General features: G+C 47.4%; 2 pseudogenes; one reads left to right on the forward strand and one right to left on the reverse strand.

The window, feature by feature from the left end:
- LOC149357397 (uncharacterized) overlaps nucleotides 1-9480 on the forward strand; it is a 42584-nt pseudogene extending 33104 nt beyond the window's left edge.
- Nucleotides 9481-12030: 2550 nt separating this feature from the next.
- On the reverse strand, nucleotides 12031-19358 carry LOC149357398 (uncharacterized; annotated as a pseudogene).
- Nucleotides 19359-19816: the final 458 nt, after the last annotated feature.

The raw sequence follows: 19816 nt of genomic DNA on the forward strand, positions 1-19816 counted from the left end.
ATGGAGCGCTTCACCACGCCACTGCCGCAAGCGACTCTGCAATCTCGCGCGGGCGGCTAGACTCGACGAAAGGACTCGAGCCCAGCGTAATCGCAGTTCAGTAGTCGGGAAAAATATGTCAGCGTGAAATGGCCGCTGCGCGGGCGACTACACGCAATTTTTTAACCTTGCTTCATAATGTGCGTTCGATGAAGTGTAGCTGTATCCTATAACAACTAGGTCGCTTCGCGACGCGGTGAATCCTATATAAGTGTAATCAGAGGAAGAATTTCCGTTCAGATTCCGCACCCTATGGCGCAACTGTTCCGTGATGCGGGGCCACTGGTTGCGAAAGGGAAGGAAGAGGCCCTTGATGAAGCGTGGCGAGGCCTTTTGTTGCGTGAGTCACACCATGCACTCACTTGTTCTCTATCTTTTCGAATCTGCGAGTCGCTCAGCGGAGTATGAAGCATGTTTGATAATTGTGTTTCTCGGAATTTCGCCCAGTGTTTGTGTGTTCTTAAAGCAAAGAATTGGAACTTGGACTGAAAGTTTTGTCACGTTACAGTGTTTTCTCCGCGCGTCTTTGCAGGTGCGCACTGCAGTGCACAAGGCATGGAGTTTGGCTCTTAACGTTTGAGTATAATATTATGTGTGTACCACGACTCAATTAGGAGTCGCTTTTGAGGGTTGGTTTCATGTTGCCGGGCAGCAGTGCTGTCGAAGCAAATTTTGTAATTTCGTGGTGGGTGCAATCTGGTTGACCGTTTGCCTCGCTGCGCTCACTCGAGATGTTCCGAACGTAGTTCTTGCACTGATTCTATTTTTCAGCTCTTCGTTTCACCAGTGCGCGTCGCTGGCCGCTTCCCACAAGGGATTTCGTTCATTAGGCCCTCATCTCTTCCTCTTGGAGGGCGAACTTTGGGCGGAACGAGGAATATTTACCTGATGAAAAAAAGGCACACACATAAAGTTACTACAATGCATAGCCAAGTGTGCCGTTGGAGAAGCATTTAATTGATGACAATACTCGCGCCTTGAAGAGCAAACCGTGTGCCCATACACTCTTCTCTGCAAATGAAGGATATAACAACAAAAACACGAAATAAACACACACAAAAAATTATGGGGGCATCTAAGCAATTCTTATGATGTGTAACTGCGAGAGCACTGCTTGTCGCTGAGTTCTTGACGGGGACTTGGGGGGGGGGGGGGGTGAACGTTATTTCACTCCAGCAGCCTGCTGCTGGAGTGCTGCGTCGCGATGGTCGCGTACTTCATCGGCAGTGAACTGCCGACTCCGCCGCCACGCTTTGCTGTCTCGCATGTTGATGTAGGCGCGAGCGATTCAACTTGACGATGAAGGCTCCATAACGCCGCAACCTCACTCACCGAAAGCTGAAGGCGAATTAACGGCGACAGTGGGGTCTTTCTCTTTGGTGTAATCTCTAGCCGCGTTTACATGACTACGACAGAGCCGCATCGGATTTCCTATCCTATCTCGCGGAGGCGACACGCCAATGTTTGCATCCACCACATCAAGTCAGGCTGGACAGTCGCATCTCGGCCAGTGTCGGCGGCGGAGTGGGCTAGCCGCTGCCGTCTCGATTCTGGTCTGCTTTGTTATAAGAGTGAGGGGTATTGTACAGCGACCTGAGGAATATGGACGGGCGCCCCCCAAAGCTGCTTCCATTCCATTCCATTCTCGGAAGGACAGCCGTATTGATGGTGATGACGTCACTCATGTGCGGCGTGTCTGTTATGCGTGCCTGAGGCCTGAGTGCTCCTCCCGTGACGTCACGAAAAGAGGCCCAGAAGCCCAGAGTCGCCGCCACTTTTGGCGGAGCTTAAGGAATCGCGACTGGAATCAACTAGCAGCAATAAGCTTCCATTTATCACTCCACATTTTTTCTTTTGTTAAAATACTGGAATGAATAGCAGACACTCTACGCGGAATTTATTTTGAGGCACTAGCCGCAAACCATCCGAGCAAAGGTTGTTTATGCACTGATATCAGCACCTCTATCGCATTGCGCTTTCTCAGTAGATGTTTTGCTTTATGCATTACTTGAAATGAATTTGCCATTGTTTTAAAACTTTACCTTTTTTTCACCTAGTTTTATGAACCAGAGTGATAATGAAGAATTAAACACTCTCGATTAGCTTCACAACTGCGTATGTGTATTTTTATTGGAGATACATGCATTTGTTCTAAGATCATATTTTAAATGAATACGATCCCTTGAGGTGCTTGGCTTAGAAGTATAAGACGGGCATCCCGGAAACTTTGATGGGATTGCGCCTGGGCGAAGGCGCAGATGCGAAAGTGGTGCAGTGGTGGTGCGCCCTGTAACCTCGTCGATGTCGGAGGCCTCTCGCACGGTGTCAGCCTCAATGAAGTGAAGCTCGCAAACCTAGAAGGACGTGTAATTTTAGTTTAGCAGCTGTAACTTGGAAAGAGAGTTTTCTTGAAAGGCTGCATTCGCTACCTGCAATGCTAACCAGCTGCTTAGTTTAAATACACTATTTTTTACAGTACATGCGCTTAAGCTTATCGTATTTTGCAAAAGCAACTATTCTTTGAACAAGCTTCGAACATCTAAGCCCCGTTTCACATGATGCGACTAGAACGAAAATAGTCGTCCTAGTCGGTGACGCCGCAGTGCGATTTTCGGTCAGTGCCTTCACATGCAACGCTGTACTCAACGAATTCGGTCGGCGTGACAAGCAGGGTTGCTAGATGTCTGCTTTGCAACCCGTGAATAAACACGACTGTAATGCAACATGGAATGTGTTTATATTATATTATTCATGCGTACTTTTAGATACCAGGTAACATTTCATATGTTTTTAGTAAAGTAAACAGTTTTGAATTATTCAAAAAGTACGGTGGTGCGCTGAATGAAACCCTTGAGACGTGAAAATAGCGCGGGCCACCAAGGCGTCGATATAACGCTTGGGCTCGCGCTGCTCGGGCTCTCTCCGCAATTTGGCAATGGCGACAGTCGGAATGTACGATCCCGAAGGCGTGCGCCTTTTGATACTCGAGGAGTACTACCTCCTCGAGAAAAAAAAGTTGCTGATTGCCATGGACCCAGACAGCGTCTGTGAAGCGGAAGACGTCGACACGCCGGCGCTTTCCGCTTCCTTCGATGCCGAAAATCGCCGGCTCCTGTTGCTCGCGGAGTACTGCCTCCTCGAGAAGAAGTTGGGCAATTTCCTCGCTGGCGTCCCAGAACCCTCCTCACAGCGCCGCCCCTCCCCCTCCGCTCCTTCTTTTCTCCCTTCTCTTTCACGGCTGTTGCGGTCTTCGGTCTATTCCTCCGGCGAGTCTGCCTCCGCGCACCGCCGCCGCGAATCTGCGCGTCTTTGGACCACGCGGTCTGTGTTCTTTAACATTTTTCATGTTTTATAGTTTAATTTCTTTATTATTTTGTTTCTTTTCATATTTGCATTTTTTTATTCAGCTCACGAAACCCGTGCGTTCACTAGATGTGCCTTTTCTCTAATATTTTTCCTGTTTTATGATCTAACTTCTTATATTTTTGTTTCTTTTCATACTCGCAATTTTTTCATTTGTTTTATTTCACTCACGAAACCCGCGCGTTCACTAGATCTGCCTTTATTCTTGCTCAAACCGTGTTCGTGGCGGAATGGCAGCGACTTGAAGTGCCAAACGCCCTGGTTCGATTCCCAGTCTCAATAAAGTTTTTTTTTTCTTCGCCGGAACTCGAACACACTTGCTAGCATTCCCTGCTCACGGCAGTATGAGGCACTAAAGGCTTTCGCCTTAATAAAGCGATTCTGCTCGTATTTTCTTTCACAGCTGTTCTGCTCCTGGCGAGCTTCTAGGGCGGCCGGCTCGCGATTCTCGCGTTGCCCTTCGAGCCATTTGTGTGGCCGGCACGTTCCTCGCTCAAAGAAGGCGACTGCGCACGTACTTAAAATGGCGTTAAAGGGCGATTCACACGACGGTCCGTTCGCCCGCGGCCCGCGCACTACCTGGTCTCCTTCCGTGATATTCTCTCGTATTACCGAGACAAAAGAAGGGAATACGCACCCCCCGCTCCGTCCCTCACAATAGCGCAGGCTGCACATTGGCGACAACTACAAACCCGGACTGCTCAATACACAATACTGCTGCATGCCCGATACCAAGACCAATTCTCGTCATCATGCAAACTTTTGCGGCAAACCAGGCGCCCCTACGATTTACATCATTGGCAATGAACGTTTCCACCACCACCTACGTGTTCATGCGTCAGCACATTAGAGAGTTTTAGCTGAGCGGGTTTACTGTCCGCTCCGCTCGCAATTCCCAGCGGAGCCACAGCGGAGCGTCGCGCAAGAGTAGAGTTTTAGCGCAGCGTCTTCCCCGTCCGCTCAAGCGAGGCGACTCGTTGCGCCTCCTAGTGGTGGTAACTGGACTTGCCAGAAAATGGTTATAAGTAAGCCTCTCTGATATATGCGTGAATAAATAAATGATAGCTGTTTACGTTTGCTGTATGCTTTCTGGTAACAAAAGTGATTTGGTTTTAGCAGTGAAGCTTTCGTATTAGAAAAAAAAATTTAAATGTCTGCCACTGCGAGAGCCAAGCCAAGACCACGCAAGTCACCCCTCGCAACGTGCGCGTGTACGCATTTGTAGCGTTGTCTATCGTGTGCATTCATCCTCTACGCGTGCGAGCGTCGATCGTGATCGAGTTACGTTCGCAAGTTATCCGACACCGCCTGCAATCTGTTCGCCATGCCAAAAAGTATCCGGCAAGACCCGCGCTGGCGGCCGCCATGTTGAATGTTTACGTTTGGTTCGGCTAGCGCGAGCCCAGAAGGCTTTGCGCGAGGCCCGCTCGTCGGCCCTCTCCGGGCTCCGCTTGGCTCGCGCGGGAGCGGGGCGGAGGAGCCGTTCCGCTCGCGCGCTCCCGCCTGAGCGCTTCGCGCATGCGCAGTAGCGCTCCCGCTAGCTCGCTGAGCGGAGCGAGCGCACAAACCCGCTCAGCTAAAACTCTCTATTGAGAGGCGCGCTGACCAGGCCGCGGTCCAGAAGACGCGCAGATTCGCGGCGGCGGTGCGCGGAGGCAGACTCGCCGGAGGAACAGACCGAAGAGCGCAACAGCCGTGAAAGAAAAAAGAGGAGGAGGACGGGCGGCGCTGCGAGGAGGGTTCTGGGACGCCAGTGAGGAAATTGCCAGAAGTTGTTGGAGGGCCTGCCGACGCCGAGGCGTTGGTGGGTGCGGCCAGTCTGGGAGAACAGGAAGGCGGAGTCTGAATTTTACACAGCCGTGAGTTGAGAACTTTTAATGTCGCCTTGTGTGTTTTTTCGCATATTTGCTGCTTGCTGAGTCTAGCCATAATCGTGGTGTGCAGATGCCACTCCTGATCTCGGGAGACCGAGATTACTTTCGGAAGTTCTACCGGATGGCGCCGGAGCGTTTCGAGGAACTCTATGCGCTGTTGGAGGATGCACTCACAAAAGATTACGTGACACGTGATCCACTTCCTTCACGAATGAGGCTCGCGATCACCCTCAGGTTAGTGGCTTTACTGCGTACAAGTTCGTGGGGTGTCTATACGTCTGCGGCCGATTTATGATGTCAAATTCTTGTTCGCATCCCAATAACTCTGTCATTCCTGCAATCAGTAGTTGTGGACTTAGACGTCTGAAAAGTCACCGCACATACCAGAACGGGGCAAGCGGTCATGTCTCTTACCTTGTTGCCACATGGCATTCGTAAAACTGAGCTGCAATATCGGGGCAAAAACTGTGTTTTTGACAATTGCTTCGGTAGGCTAACTATTTCATTGGAGCGACACAGTTTTGAGAAAAAGAATGTGGAAAGTTTTTCTAAATTTGGAGGGACTGCTCAGTGCCATAAATCTTGCATTAACTTTCTTCACCTTCTCTTCCACTTTTGTCTTTTAGGTACTTGGCATCGGGGATGCATATGCAGGAGGTGGCCTTGTCCTTCAGGGTAGGCATCTCCACAGTAGCCGGGATCATTCACTTCACATGTCGGCTTCTGTGGAAAGTGTCGCAACCTCTCTGCTTAAAGGTATGCTTTATGGCATGTATACCTGAAGACTGTACAGAGGGCAAAACGCATGTCTAGAACAAGCGAACTGTGCGTTCCGCACCTCCCAAAGCCGCTGCGACCAGGAAGTCAAGAAATGAAAACGAAATTCTATGAGTTTAACTGCGCATGCTTACATTCAGACCATTTTTATTCAAATGTTTTCTATAGGTATCGCGTGTTCAGCCCGAACCACGCCAAGAACGTGTTCTAGACATGCGTTTTGCCCTCTGTACATGCTTTCGTTATCATGCATGCATATTTTGGGGGATGATGGCCACATGACCCATGCTTTCTTCCTTCATTTCGTGAGGAAATTGGCAAGTAATGACTGCAGACATAATTCAGTGGTTCCAGTTGTACAAAAGCTCCCAGGAATGTGTGATGAGGGGTCAGTGGGCATGGTGTGAATAAAAACAAACTAAAGAGTGCCAGATGAGCGCAGGCTTTTAACTGAGAAACCGGAATGCAACGCTCGTCCTGTCTACTCTGCTTTTGTTTAGCCTCGTACAGCAGTTTTGTTTTGAGTTCTACGGTACTGCTATGGGAAGTGCCAGAAGCCTATGCAGCTATGAGTGTTTACGCATTGCATGTCTATTCACTTTTTTAAAAAATACAGATATTAAAGGGTCAGTCTACTGAATTTTATCGACCATATTTTCTTTGCGGCAACCGATAGCTCTTTACTCAAATTACCGTTTAGCCAGCTGTGGTTCTAAGGAGTGCGGTAGAACATTTTAAAATAGAATTTATTAATGTGGGAACACATCTGTATGAGATGGTAGTCTCATCTGGCAACCATCTGGATTTCCGCCGCGCGGCGACAAAATGGCGGCGCCCGTCGAAGTCGGACCTCTCGCTTCGGACTGAAGTCTCGTTGTTGCTCCCTTTTTTAGTGCGTTCACTGGCCATAAATGGGGCGCCTGTCTTTCGCTTCGTCTCATCTCGCCTATAAGAAAACATATAAGAGATAAATTTGCTCTATTTTAATAATTAGAGTGACGATTCCGCCGCTCCTAGGCTTAAGTGGAGAGTCGGTTTGTTTACAGCAATGGTTCCCGTCCTGACGACCAGATGGCACTATAGGCTGAGTTTATTTTTGCGTCTCTTCTAGCATACGCTGAACTAAAAGTGGGAATGTGCCTGCGTTTTGCGTACGTGTAACTATAAATATTCATGTGATTGACAGAAAAAGTGAGCGGTACGCCTTCTACAGTTTACTAGAACAAAACGTGCATTTCTCTGACATTGGGGCATACAAATCGTACGTAGTATATTCACTTATGCTTCAACAAAAAAAAAGACTACCACTTTCTTGAACAAAATGAACGTTTGGGGTCGCCACCATGCATTTTTACGCGACTTTTAACGCCGAAATAAAATATAAATTTCCGCCTAAACCGGGCGCAGATCCCTCGTTATTGATGTTATAGGGTGCCAACTACCAGAATATGCCATTATTTATATACTCATCTCGGTGAGTAGACTGACCCTGTAAGATACACTGAAAGTATTAAATAAAACAGCATTAATGAACTTGTGTAATGCAGATGAACAGTGTCGTTATAATGCTGGTGCAAGAAAGATGTTTAGTCTTGTTGTGTTAACTTGAGATCTGTGTTCAATATACCCTTGAAATCTCCATTAGCGCTTGAATTTATAAATATACCATCACTGCCTACATGTAACAATCTGATCTCTTACACCACCCCCGCTCATAAATGTGCATCTGATGGCATGGCAAATTTTTATTTCAGATGCCAACAACTGAAAAGTGGTGCGAAATTGCGAATGGTTTCCACCAAAAGTGGAATTTTCCCCACTGCGTGGGCGCAGTGGATGGAAAGCATGTACAAATACAGGCGCCACCCAATTCTGGAAGCCTGTACTACAACTACAAGGTACTACCAGTGCTTTGTTAGGTTTCAGCAATAATGCTTATTGTTTTGGTTCCTTGCAGGGCACATACTCCATTGTGCTGATGGCGGTTGCCGACAGTAACCTTAAATTTATTATGGTTGACGTCGGTGGCTTCGGTCGGCAGAGTGACGGCGGCACACTAAGTGCATGCAGGTTCGGAAATTGCCTGGAGCGAGGTGTTCTTGGCTTGCCAGCCCCCAAGCAACTTCCCGGCTCTGCAGTTGTCGCACCCCACGTATTTATTGGGGACGAAGCCTTTCAGCTTCGACCTGATTTCCTCAGGCCCTACTCTGGCAGGTGCCAGGAAGAAGAAAAAAGGGTCTTCAATTATCGCCTGAGCCGGGCGAGGTAAATTATGGTCTGAAATGCTGTTCTCAGAACATCTATCAATATATGCTATTTATTTCCAGGAGGTGCGTCGAAAGTGCATTTGGTGTGATGGCTTCGCGTTTCCGCATTTTTCGGCGTCTCATCAACCTTAAGGCCCGTTCACACTTGCCCAAAAATCCAGCGAGAGAAGCGGATTCGGCCGCTTTTGACGCCGGGCGACGCGGAAAGCGGCGCGGCGAGGGCGATCGGGCTCCGTGGGCTGGGCCCATTTCCGCCGCGCGGCGACAAACATGGCGGCGCCTTTCGAAGCCGGACTAGCCGGACCCCCCGCTTCGGATTGAATTCTCCTTGTTGCTGCCTTTTTCAGTACGTTCACTGGCCAGAAATGCGGCACAGGTCTTTCGCTTCCTCTCACCTCGCCTCCAAGAAAACGTATAAGTGATAAATTTGCTTTCTTTTTTTTATTCAGAGTGACGAATCAGCCGCTTATTGGCTTAAGAGCAGAGTCGGCTTGTTGACAGTAATGGTTCCCGCCCTGACAGCCAGATGGCGCCATTACAGTTGAGTTTACTTTTGCATTTGTGCTAGCATACGCTGAACTAAAAGTGAGAATGTGCCTGCGTTTAACGTACGTAAGCATGCATACGCTTATGGTACGTAGACAGCGTAAATTTATGCTCTTTTCTCACTATATCTGTGAATGCCGCTAGCAGCGACGCGGTTTGGAAAAGAGAGAAACAGCAGTGGCGCGTGGGATCCGCCTCGCCCGCGCGTGAACAAGTGAGAACAGGTCCCTGTTTTTGCGACGAGCGAATCCGCTTCGCTCGCCGAATTTTTGGGCAAGTGTGAACGGGCCTTTAAGCCGGAAAATGCGGATTTTGTGGTGTTGGCAACATGTGCATTGCACAACTTCCTCACCGAGGACGCCTACTACATCGATGGGCAGTACGTGGACCACGAGGACCACTTCGGTAACGTAACCGAAGGACAATGGCGCTCTGCGCTGGCAGCTGATGGAGGCTCAGCGATGCTGGGCCTGCAGCCTCCTGCTGGCCATAATTTCTCTAGGGCAGCAGCTGAAGCGCGAGACATTTTTTGCTCTTATTTTTCTAGTGCTGCCGGTTCTGTACCATGGCAGCGTGCATCTGCCGGGTTGCGGCCACAAATAAGATCTTGTTAACAATAAAATTTCGATGGAGGCGAAATTCTAGAGGCCCATCTACTGTGCAATGTCATTGCATGTTAAGAGAACCCCAGGTGGTTTAAATTTCCAGAGCCCTTTCACTATGGTGTCCCTCATAGCCCGAGTTGCTTTGGGACGTTAAACCCCCATAAACCTTTTTAATGAGGATCTCTCTCTCGGGTTTTATACTTTCGAGTGATGTACTGGTGGATGGCCGGCATCGTACCAGTAAAAGGGGGACAACCTAACTCTTTAACTATCGACCAATTTCTATCTCCTCTTCCTGTTACAAGTTACTTGAACACATAGTTTCTATCTTGCTGGAAATAATATTTTGTCAGCTGTGCAGCAAGGTTTTCGAACAGGTTTATTGGGGGTTTAACGTCCCAAAGCAACTCAGGTGATCAAGGGACGCCTTATTGAAGGGCTCAGTAAATTTCGGCCTCCTGGGGTTCTTTAATGTGCACTGACATCGCACAGTACATGGGCCTCTAGAATTTTGCCCCCATCGAAATTCGACCGCCACGACTGAGATCGAACCTGCACCTTTTGGGTCAGCAGCCGAGCACCATAACCACTGAGCCACCGTGGCAGTCTGTGTTGTAAAGTGTAGAGTTCATCACAGCAATCTCGTGTCTATACAAGGGCAATAAGGAGCACTGGTGTGCACACTTTCTCAATATGATCCTTTTATCAGGAGTAATGCCATGGTGCTTTCTTGAACTTTCATTTTTTAAGCTATGGCTATGATCAATGCCAATAACATCGCTACATTTTTGTCTGAGCCCTGCGTTCAAATGTGGGACCTGTTTTGGTTGCTTTGTAGACGTCTGCTTGCTCAGTACTCATTCATTGTGACTGCTGTATAACACAATGGTAGATGTGCTTGTGTATATAGTGTATATAATGTGTACTTATGCATGTTCGCATTATTTGTCTGACATGTGTGAAGGGAGCGACGATTTGTTTGTTTTGTGAATATTTGTATGCATATATAGATTATACTTGTGGAGTTTTATCTATGCTCTATCCAGTGTTTGCCTATTCCTTGTATTCCCGTACCACTTGTGTTGAGTCTGTCATTGCCTCTGTCTATAAGGAGATGCGAGCTTGTCAAGCCGCCCATGAGGTATATGTGTTAACAAAACCCGCATGTCGACCACCAAAAACCAAACTCTTGGGCAGCAGACCATAAAGGGGCTCTTTATGAGCTCTGCCTAGCCAACAATGATGTCCTGAATGCTAGCGGTGCAGGCAGATCATCTTATCCTTTGTTGCTGTGGGAGCAAAGCAACGAAAGGAATTTTACAGCATTTCATTAATAATGTGCACTTTCATCAAGGGCTCCAATGCAAAGAGCCATGGGCAGCTTACATCTGATGACAGTGAAGTTGCACTGTATAATTAGACCGAAAATAGTGTTTGTTTTTTTGTCAGAAAGAAATAAATGCCTCGAAATATCCCCCACTATTCCTCGGAAATAAACGAACACTGCAAAAAGCACAGCCCAGTTAAATGTGAGCAACACCTCATTGTGCTCCTCAATAGCATAATCAGAAACCATGGCTATGCTACGTAAATGCAGTGGGCAGTCTCTTCTCTTTTTAAGCAATTGAAACAAGATATTTGTGACTGTAATGTCCTGGTAGCGCAGTTTTGCTTGTCTTTGTCATCAGTGTGCCACGTGTGGTCAACAGGTCTCATTCATGCGTCTTTTGTACCAAAAAGAGCAAGTGCTACTGTGTTTTTCTCTCTTTTCCAGTGCAGATAATATTGTCTTGAAATAGGTTGCAACACAGGCATAATATGCGAAAAAAACAAAGCCTGTTTCAGCTGTTCCCCCTGAACACACGGCATTGAGTAAAGCACATTCATACTATTGTTCTGTGAGCCCTACAAGGTAATAACTTGCCATGGCTTCTTTGCTCCATCTTTTCTTTTCAGAACTGCAGCACAGTGAAATAAATGTGGTGCCATACATACCGCATCTCTTCACACTTATTTATTCTGATGTACCAAATGTTTAGGGGAATTCCCCAAGGTGGTGTAAATTTGTAATAAGGGAGTAATTACTCATTGGCATCCACCTGAGCGCAGCCATATGGCTACAAAGGAAAGCTATACAGCTTTCCTTTGTAGCCGTATGGCTGCGCATGGGTGGATGTCAGTGAGTAATTACACCCTTAATACTTATTTATTCTGTCGTTATCATCAAGTAGTAAAATAAGTAATAAATAATCAGTAATAAGGGTAATAAATAAATAAATAAATGACGTAATAAATAAGTAATAAGGGAGTAATTACTCACTGACATCCACCCAAGCGCAGCCATACGGCTACAAAGGAAAGCTGCATAGCTTTCCTTTGTAGCCGTATGGCTGTGCTTGGGTGGATCTCAATGAGTAATTACACCCTTATTACTTATTTATTCTGGATTTATCATCAGGTGAGTGGGATATACTCCCTGACTGTACTGCCCTACAATGTTCAGAAGTTCCATTTGCATATGGTGTCTCATATTGCTTGGCACAGTTGCCACATATGGCTTTAACGACAGCAAGAAGTGTTCATCGGCATCTGCTGGCCTGTGCGCCAGTAATGCACTGCGAACAGTCGCAAGCTGTGCATTCACGACATCGAGCTCTTCCCGTGCTTTCCTCCGCTTTTTGGGCTGCGGCGGGCCATTCCCTGCAGACTGGCTCGTCGTGCCTTCATCTTCATCCACAGCCACAGACTGAGAGGTGCTGGGCTGCGGCAGTTCAGGGCACAAAAAAATGTCCTGGAAAGAGCCTGCTGGTGCTGAATCTGCAGCTGGAAACCCTAGTCGTGGGTGGTCTTCGAGCGCTTCTTGCACGGCCACCACCTCCATGCTGCTGTGTCCTCTGCAGGATGGTCACATTACGTAAACATTGATCACTAAGAGAATGTAGTGATAGATTTTCACAGCAGCACTGCGAATACACCTGTGACTCTACTGATCACTATGTCGCAAACCTAGCATTCACGAAATCGCAGCTGCAATGAAACTGCACAAACTAAATTGAGGCATCACACTGAACAGTTATTGTGGTGGATGAACTCACCCTGAGAACTCGTACTCACCCTGAGAAGCAGTACATGCAACATTCATTTTTTTCTGTGAAAATGATGCCTAAATGTTTCCGCTTGAAACTATCGCAAAGAAGTAAAATGAAATGTGGGTGGGAAAGTTGCACTGGAGTAATACTTACTGACGTACTTCCATCTGGTCTTTTAAAAATCGCATCCTTTCAAGGTGCACCCAGCACCTGCTCTTCGGCAACGCTCCAGCGCCACTCCTTGAATCACATTCGAGGTCTCTGAGCTTCCTCCTATATGTGTCTTTCAAATTTCTCCATCTCTGCTGGACACAATCAACTGTAACTGAAAAATGTATGAAAGTTAGCTACAAATGAAACTAATTATCTGATTTGAAGTATGAACGCTTTCCCACATGCTCCAGAAATTGTCTAGTGCGTTCCCAAGTTGTTTGTGTAAAACAAAACTGACAGAACTACACTCTATTAAAAGCAGCAAAATGAGCCAAGTATGACTAAGAAACATTCCCATATCCGTTTCTTGGTTTCGGCGAGTGCTTGGTTCCTTCATATTTTGAATGAATATTCAGTGATATTCCCCTGAACGTGCCTTCACTTCAGCGAGTGAAAATGCATACCACAATAAATAGTGACAGCACAAGGCAAAACTTGGACGGGTTTGGTGCCGGGATAAGGCTATTTCGACGTTTGAGCACACAAATGTTGGCAAAGCTGCCACAGTAACTTCAAAGGTCCAGAATGATTCCGGTCACTTGAGTGCCTTTATATAGCGAACCGACAGTCTACAGCACGCGACTATTTTTCCATTTCGCCGCTACCGGAAGCCGTAACACAAACTCGGAGGCATTCGTCTCGCGCTGAGCGGCAAAATTTACGGTACTTAACCGGGCACAGGCGTGTAGTCCCAATTCGTGAACAAGACTGGGTGTCATTACGCTTAGTGTCAGTTTTCTTGTTTAAAGGTGCCCTGCGACGTACATAAAGCATGGGGTCTTTATTTTTTGTATGCAGAGTAAGGGACATTGTGAGTCTTGAACGCGCAATGAGATCACTGAAATCACAATATTTGATATTTTAATCTTCGCTAGAAATGCTTGTTTCCAGCCGATGGTGTCGCAACGCGGCGGCCATTTGCGGCAGCGGAAATGAGGTGGCATCCAGATAGGGCGCTGCCTTTCTCATTGGTTGGGCGTCCAGTTTGCATATTGTTCCTTTATACTTGCGAAATGGATCTAAAATATTATGTCTCTGAGTACTGAAAGCTTTTCGGATGCCACAAAAACTGGAAAGAAGCAGGGAAAGCGAACGAAAACTAACAAGAATACAGCTAGGGGCGACACTTTCCATTCCGCTTCAAACCTTCGTGGCGGCCAGCGCTGTTCAAAAAACGTTGGCTCAAACCAGAAAGCGCACGCGTCGGGACCGGCCGTGACCGTGCTACCATACCAAGATGGCAGCGAAAAAAAAAAGCCAGTCGACACACCTTGCCCAAAATTGTGGAGAGAAAGGCCGGACAGGAGACGGGAGTCGAGTTTGGGGAGGAGGGGGGCTACTGCCGACAGCCTTCCAGTCCGACTAAAAAAGAAACTTCGGGGAGCTTCCTTTGTTATTAGTCGCCCCTGCCCTCACTACGGCGCCGCGTTAGAGTGTACTAGAAAGGGGACCTTTCTAGTACACTCTAGCCGCGTACACGGGGGCAAGACGCCGTCAAAATGCGCGGCTTTCTACAGCCCCGACAAAGCAACAACTGCATGCACGCTTCCGCTGCGTGTGCTCTAGGCGCGGTTCTGATTGGTAGCGCCCTATCTCGGTACTGGGTGAGTGAAATGGGCGAGTGAAATGCGTTTTCTCCTGAGCTTTTCATTTTGAATTTTCAGAGTGGAATAACTTTCGTTTGCGTGCTCCGATTTCAATAATTCTTTGTGCTCTGGTCTCTGGAAAGCATGGCGAATCTATTTAATGATATTAACTGGTACTGAGGAAATCATCGCGGTGCCCCTTTAAGGATTAGAAATTTTACTGAAATGAGAGCCCACTCTGTGCACGTGGTTGGCCTTCGCAGTGTGTAAACAATTATAAGGCCTGAAAAAATATGCGAGCAAAAGACGTTTTCGATATTATTTTTTTTTTAGCAGAGCACAGTATACTATGGTTCATTGGCGTTTTTATGTTCTCGTTCAACAAAGCAGTGCAGAGTACCACTGTTTAAAACGCCGAGAATCCGCACGTGCAGCTGCGTGCATTGAACATGTTGCCTGCGTCGACCTTCCGAGCCGGCTATCGTTTATTGTCAAACAAAGGGCGGTGCAATCACTCATGATCAGAACTTCGACATTACAATTAACAGCGCTAAGAAAAAACAGACTAAAATAAAAATGGACCAAAAGAAGTGGTACTCACCGTTGGGGTCGATTGATCGCAAGGCGTCTCTAACCTCCTCCCACAGCCCAGTTTTGTTTGCATTCTTTCTGTACTCATTCGATTTCACGTTCCACAAAAGTGGCCGCCTCTCCACTTCATCGATGAGAAGTTCATTACAACACGCGCGCGTGCCTTCAACACCTCGAGGAGCAGAAATGTTCTTGTGCCCACGTGCGCGCGCAACAACCAACACACACTTTGTGTTTGCCGCTGCATCCGTTCTGCTACACGTGACCGCAAGTGACATGACGTCACGATGCTTCCCATTGGTCAGTCGCAGCGCGATCACATGACGCTGCGTAAGGATTCCAACCGGACGGAACCGCTGCACGGAATGTGTTGATGATGTTATGACCCGCGTGTTTTTAGATGCAAGGCAATATTTCGTGCGTTCTGATTAGAATAAACAGTTTTGCTTACGCCGCGGGAACAGCTCCCACGTGACCCCACGCCGAGACGGCGCGTGACGTCACGTCACGTGCCGTCTCGGCGCTGCCCATTGGTCAGTCGCAGAGCGACGCTGCGACTGAATTCCAACCGGACGGAACTTGGTCGCAGGCCGTCTGCGGCTAGACCGACGGCCCTCTCCAGTCGCAGACCGACCGAATTCGCAGCGTCGCAGGCGATAATCGCATGCACGTGAAACGGCCCTTACCCTGGAGTGCGGTGATACAACGAAGTTCTCTCGTAGTATTGCCCTAATCCAGGTGTTCTGTTCTTCTTCATCCCGGTGAAACTTGAAAACGTGGTTTTTGGGACACGATTTGTAGTTAATCCGGCAACTGGGCACGCAGCACCTGTTAGGCATATCACGGCAGAAGCGTAATCCATGTTCCACTCTAGCGATGGCATTAGAACACCGTCTCGGACACAACCGCACGCGCAGCAGGAGGTGTAGGCACAGTCAACGTCTAGAAAAAAATGTGCGTTCGGAAGCATGTCGCGACATGCCGTGACTTTCCCCGAGGCAATGAAAGGAGTGTCACGTGTTTCCAGAACCGATCGCATTGTCGTCTCCTTCGTCCCCCACTCTGACTTCTCGGTACAGGTGGGGTTAACCATTGTGTACCTTCCTGGCCTCATCTTCAACGCGAGTGCGCCGCTCGTAGCTTCGAGACGTGCTGCACGGAACTTCTATGTGGGCCTCTTTCGCGCGACGTAGCTCAGGGGGGGAACGAACAGCCAGCAGGCCTTAAGTTATGCCTGCCACGGCTTACTGGCTACGGCGGGTAAGCAAAGAAGGGAAGGGGATGAGGGGCTCGTTATAAATATGACAGAAGCCAACAGCCACAGAAACCAAGGGGCACAGGGGATTTTTTTTAATTAATATATTTATTTTGTGGTGTTGATCAATTTAGAATATTACTGAATATGTTATCGCTTAAAGCTAATTGATAGAAAAGCAGAAGAAAAAACAACCACATGCCGCCGGTGGGATCCGAACGGGTTTTCCACAACGAGCCAAGTACCCTTATCACACGCATGTTTAGCGACGCTTTCTCGAAGTGCACTTTTCTTGAACGAATGACACTTTCGGTTCGCGCTGTCACACGACAAAGAAGTGTCATTTGGAAATGATGGCAGTGGCGAAGATGCTGTAGTACCTTTGAGAAATTAATTTGCGCGTAAATACCTAGAAAATACAATTTTTCGCAAATCTAATTACTCCAACTTAATTTTCAGACTTATTTCGACACCTGATTAAGTGTTAACTACAAAAAACGTCACGATCCGGGACAAGTAATGCCCCTGCCACACGGGCGTTTCGAATGCCTTCCAACCGAATGTCATTCGACTCGACTGCCGCCTTGTGGTGCTAGACGAATTTTTTAACAGCATTCGACTGAGATACATTCTAATTGGTGACGCTACGCAAATACATTCGAATTCTTGTGGGTGCCTCCCAAACTCGAACACAGCCCGCACTATGCGCTCTGACACACAGCCGTCGCCATTGCTTCGCCCCCTCCAGAGAAACGCCGGACTGTTTTGGTTTTGAGAATGTTGATTTTAATAATAATATAATGCCTTCATTCGTGTCATACACAGTATATAGCACTCAACGCCGGTTGTAGAAGCTGTCATAAATGTCAGCTTGAGAGAGCCGCAGGCCACCAAGCACTAGACAGCGCGGTACAGTGATATTGCTACTTCAAAAAAACACAATATGATGCAGTACACAATACACCCTGATCAACGAAATTCTTATCTTCTATAGTGGACTGTCATTCGGAAATGTAACATTTTCATGTGTATTGGTAACTTTTTGCTTCTTTTTTTAGGAAATATTTTTTGTACACCATAATTGAGTGCTTGAGGATCATAGTACACCACTGAACATTTACCGCGTAAGCGCAAAGCTTCCCCGCGAATGCACCGATGAGGACGAGTGCACTCCTTCAGAAAGACACCTGCGGATATCCCACTCTCAGGCAAGGCACTCCATGGTACTCTTGCTTGCATCGCTGTGTGCAAACTGCTAGTGGTCGTTTGCATGACATGAAACGCAAGCTGCACATTAGTTACCTTAAATAATCTCAATTTTGTACCGGTTGTACCCTTGCTTGTTTACACAGCGTGAACACTCTGCAGGAAGCGCCGATGCGACCGCGCGCCTTCGAAACCCTTGGTAGCTGGGTTGCGGACATCGCGTAGGACCGGCGCTTCTCGCTAATCGTCCCTCCTTTCTCCTGTGAGTTGAATACTTCATTTTGAATCAGTTTATCCAGAAGCATGTTCGGTGACCGTTCGCATTCATTGAAACAGCGTTATTTGTTATCCACAAGCGACGGCGACGACTGCTGCTGGCTGCTTTAAACACTGAGCGGCAGTCTGGGTCCTACCTGGCGCTTCCCGTTCAGCGCATGCGTGCACTCTAAAGTAAGCAACAGTCGATTTCAGGTCACTCTTTTACTTTAAATTATAATTGAACAAAGAAACGCAAACAATGGTATATGCACTTGTTTGATAACTACGTGAAAGAACCAAGAAACTATCCTAATTATCCACTGCACTACTTATTGGGAGAGCTGTGGTGGCGGTGTCTTATGTACGGGTGGGATTATCCTTACTGTGGTCTGTCGGCAATTGCTCCACCTGGGCCCCTTAATTTAGACAATATATTTCTGCCACTGTCCCGTAAAGCCAGTGCTCTCGAAAAACATCAAGAGAGCTTTTATCACTGCTGGCCCCTCAGTTCATGAACGCTCAGGCAACACGATGCTAGAGACTGCGTCCAACACCTTCAGCCTCCTCAGATTGCACAGGAGTGTCACTCCTGACATAAAAAAAAAAGCGCGGAGAGTGCCACTATTCGTGGTCGCGCCAGTTCATGTAAGATACATTAAGTTCCGGATACGAAGTCCGTCATTTAGTTTATTTATTTATTTACACAATAATGCAGACCATTTCCTTGGGTCCGAACAGGAAGGGCACAAAGATATAAAATACAATGCAAGAGCAATCTGTGAGGAGTAAAAAAATGTGCACAACAAACAAAATTGGAGAATATGCCTATACAGTACTTAAAATACGTCATGAATTGCCTTCAGAAAGTCACCTGCGGATATCACACTCTCAGGCAAGGCATTCCTGTCGGTAACTGTCCTCGGAAAAAATAATACTTTCACGGCGTATGACGCTCAGCTATGATCGCGGGGGTGAATTCGACGCGTTTGTAAAAACTGTACATAGCGTAGCGCCGATAAAAGAGCTAGTTCTGTTAGCGGGCGCCATTTTCATTGTTTTCTATTTGTTTCTGCGAGGACCGTCCGTCCCTTTCCTTTTTTTTTTACGAGGGGCGGCAGCTGCGGCGGTGCGCGCTGTGCCCCGAAGCAGTGTTCCCGCTTCGGAGGGGCGGTCGAGGCTCGGACGCTGGACCGCTCCCACTCCCCGGCGTTTCTTGGAAGAGAGGCTCTCGCACGTGTTCGTCTTTTCTCTGTGTGTTTACGTGTTTTCTGAGCGTATTTGTGTGTTTGTAACTGTGAGAGTGTCAACTTTGATACAGAGCAGATGCCCTTTGTGGGGCCCAGAAAAAGAGCGGAAAACGAGCGAGACGGTTTTTTTTTTCAGTGCGGTAGTGTGTGTCCGAGCGTGTGCGCGTGCGGTTCGTTGAGCGGAACGTTGTTCTTAGTGTGTGTATAAGTAGGCTTTGTACATTGAGTATATATTAAACTTGCATATTCTTAAGTGTAATTTATAGTCCGTCTTTCTATCTACATATATAAATATTCCTTCATTGTATATTAGTTAGCCGAATAAGCTAACATACTTCAGAAGCGGCATTCTTCAACCTGCGCGGCATTATCCACCTGCACGGCATTCTTCAACTTGCGGGGCATTATCCACCTGCACGGCATTCTTCAACTTGCGCGGCATTATCCACCTGCACGACATTTTCAACCTTCACGGGATCTTCAACCTTCAAGCAAACCTATGCAAGTGTGAAGAACGACGAGATCGACTACCCCCAAACTCGACGAGCGACGATGCTCTACGGAACAGCGGGACGTGAGTGTGCGAACTAAGCGAATTACCCCGAGCGGACTGATCACGTTCGTCGCCGAAATTGAACAATTTTGGCTAGTGAACGAAATTTCTGTTTCAAGAATAACTGTGCAGACATTTCAATGTGTACCTAATTTTGTCGAACTACCCAGTGTTTACGTTGACGAGATACAATTGTGCGTAATCTTTCTTGTTACTTTGTGTTTCGCCTATGTTTGTTGTTGTTTTAAGTTTAATTTTACTCGAGCTGGTGCAAATCGCCTCATTTTGTTGTGTGCTTAACGTGTGTTTTGAGAGTTTTCTGTTGTTTGAATCAGAGTGTGACCAAT

Source organism: Amblyomma mixtum, chromosome 3 (genome assembly GCF_055824585.1).
Source record: "Amblyomma mixtum isolate Tamu chromosome 3, ASM5582458v1, whole genome shotgun sequence".
NCBI lineage: Eukaryota > Metazoa > Arthropoda > Arachnida > Ixodida > Ixodidae > Amblyomma > Amblyomma mixtum.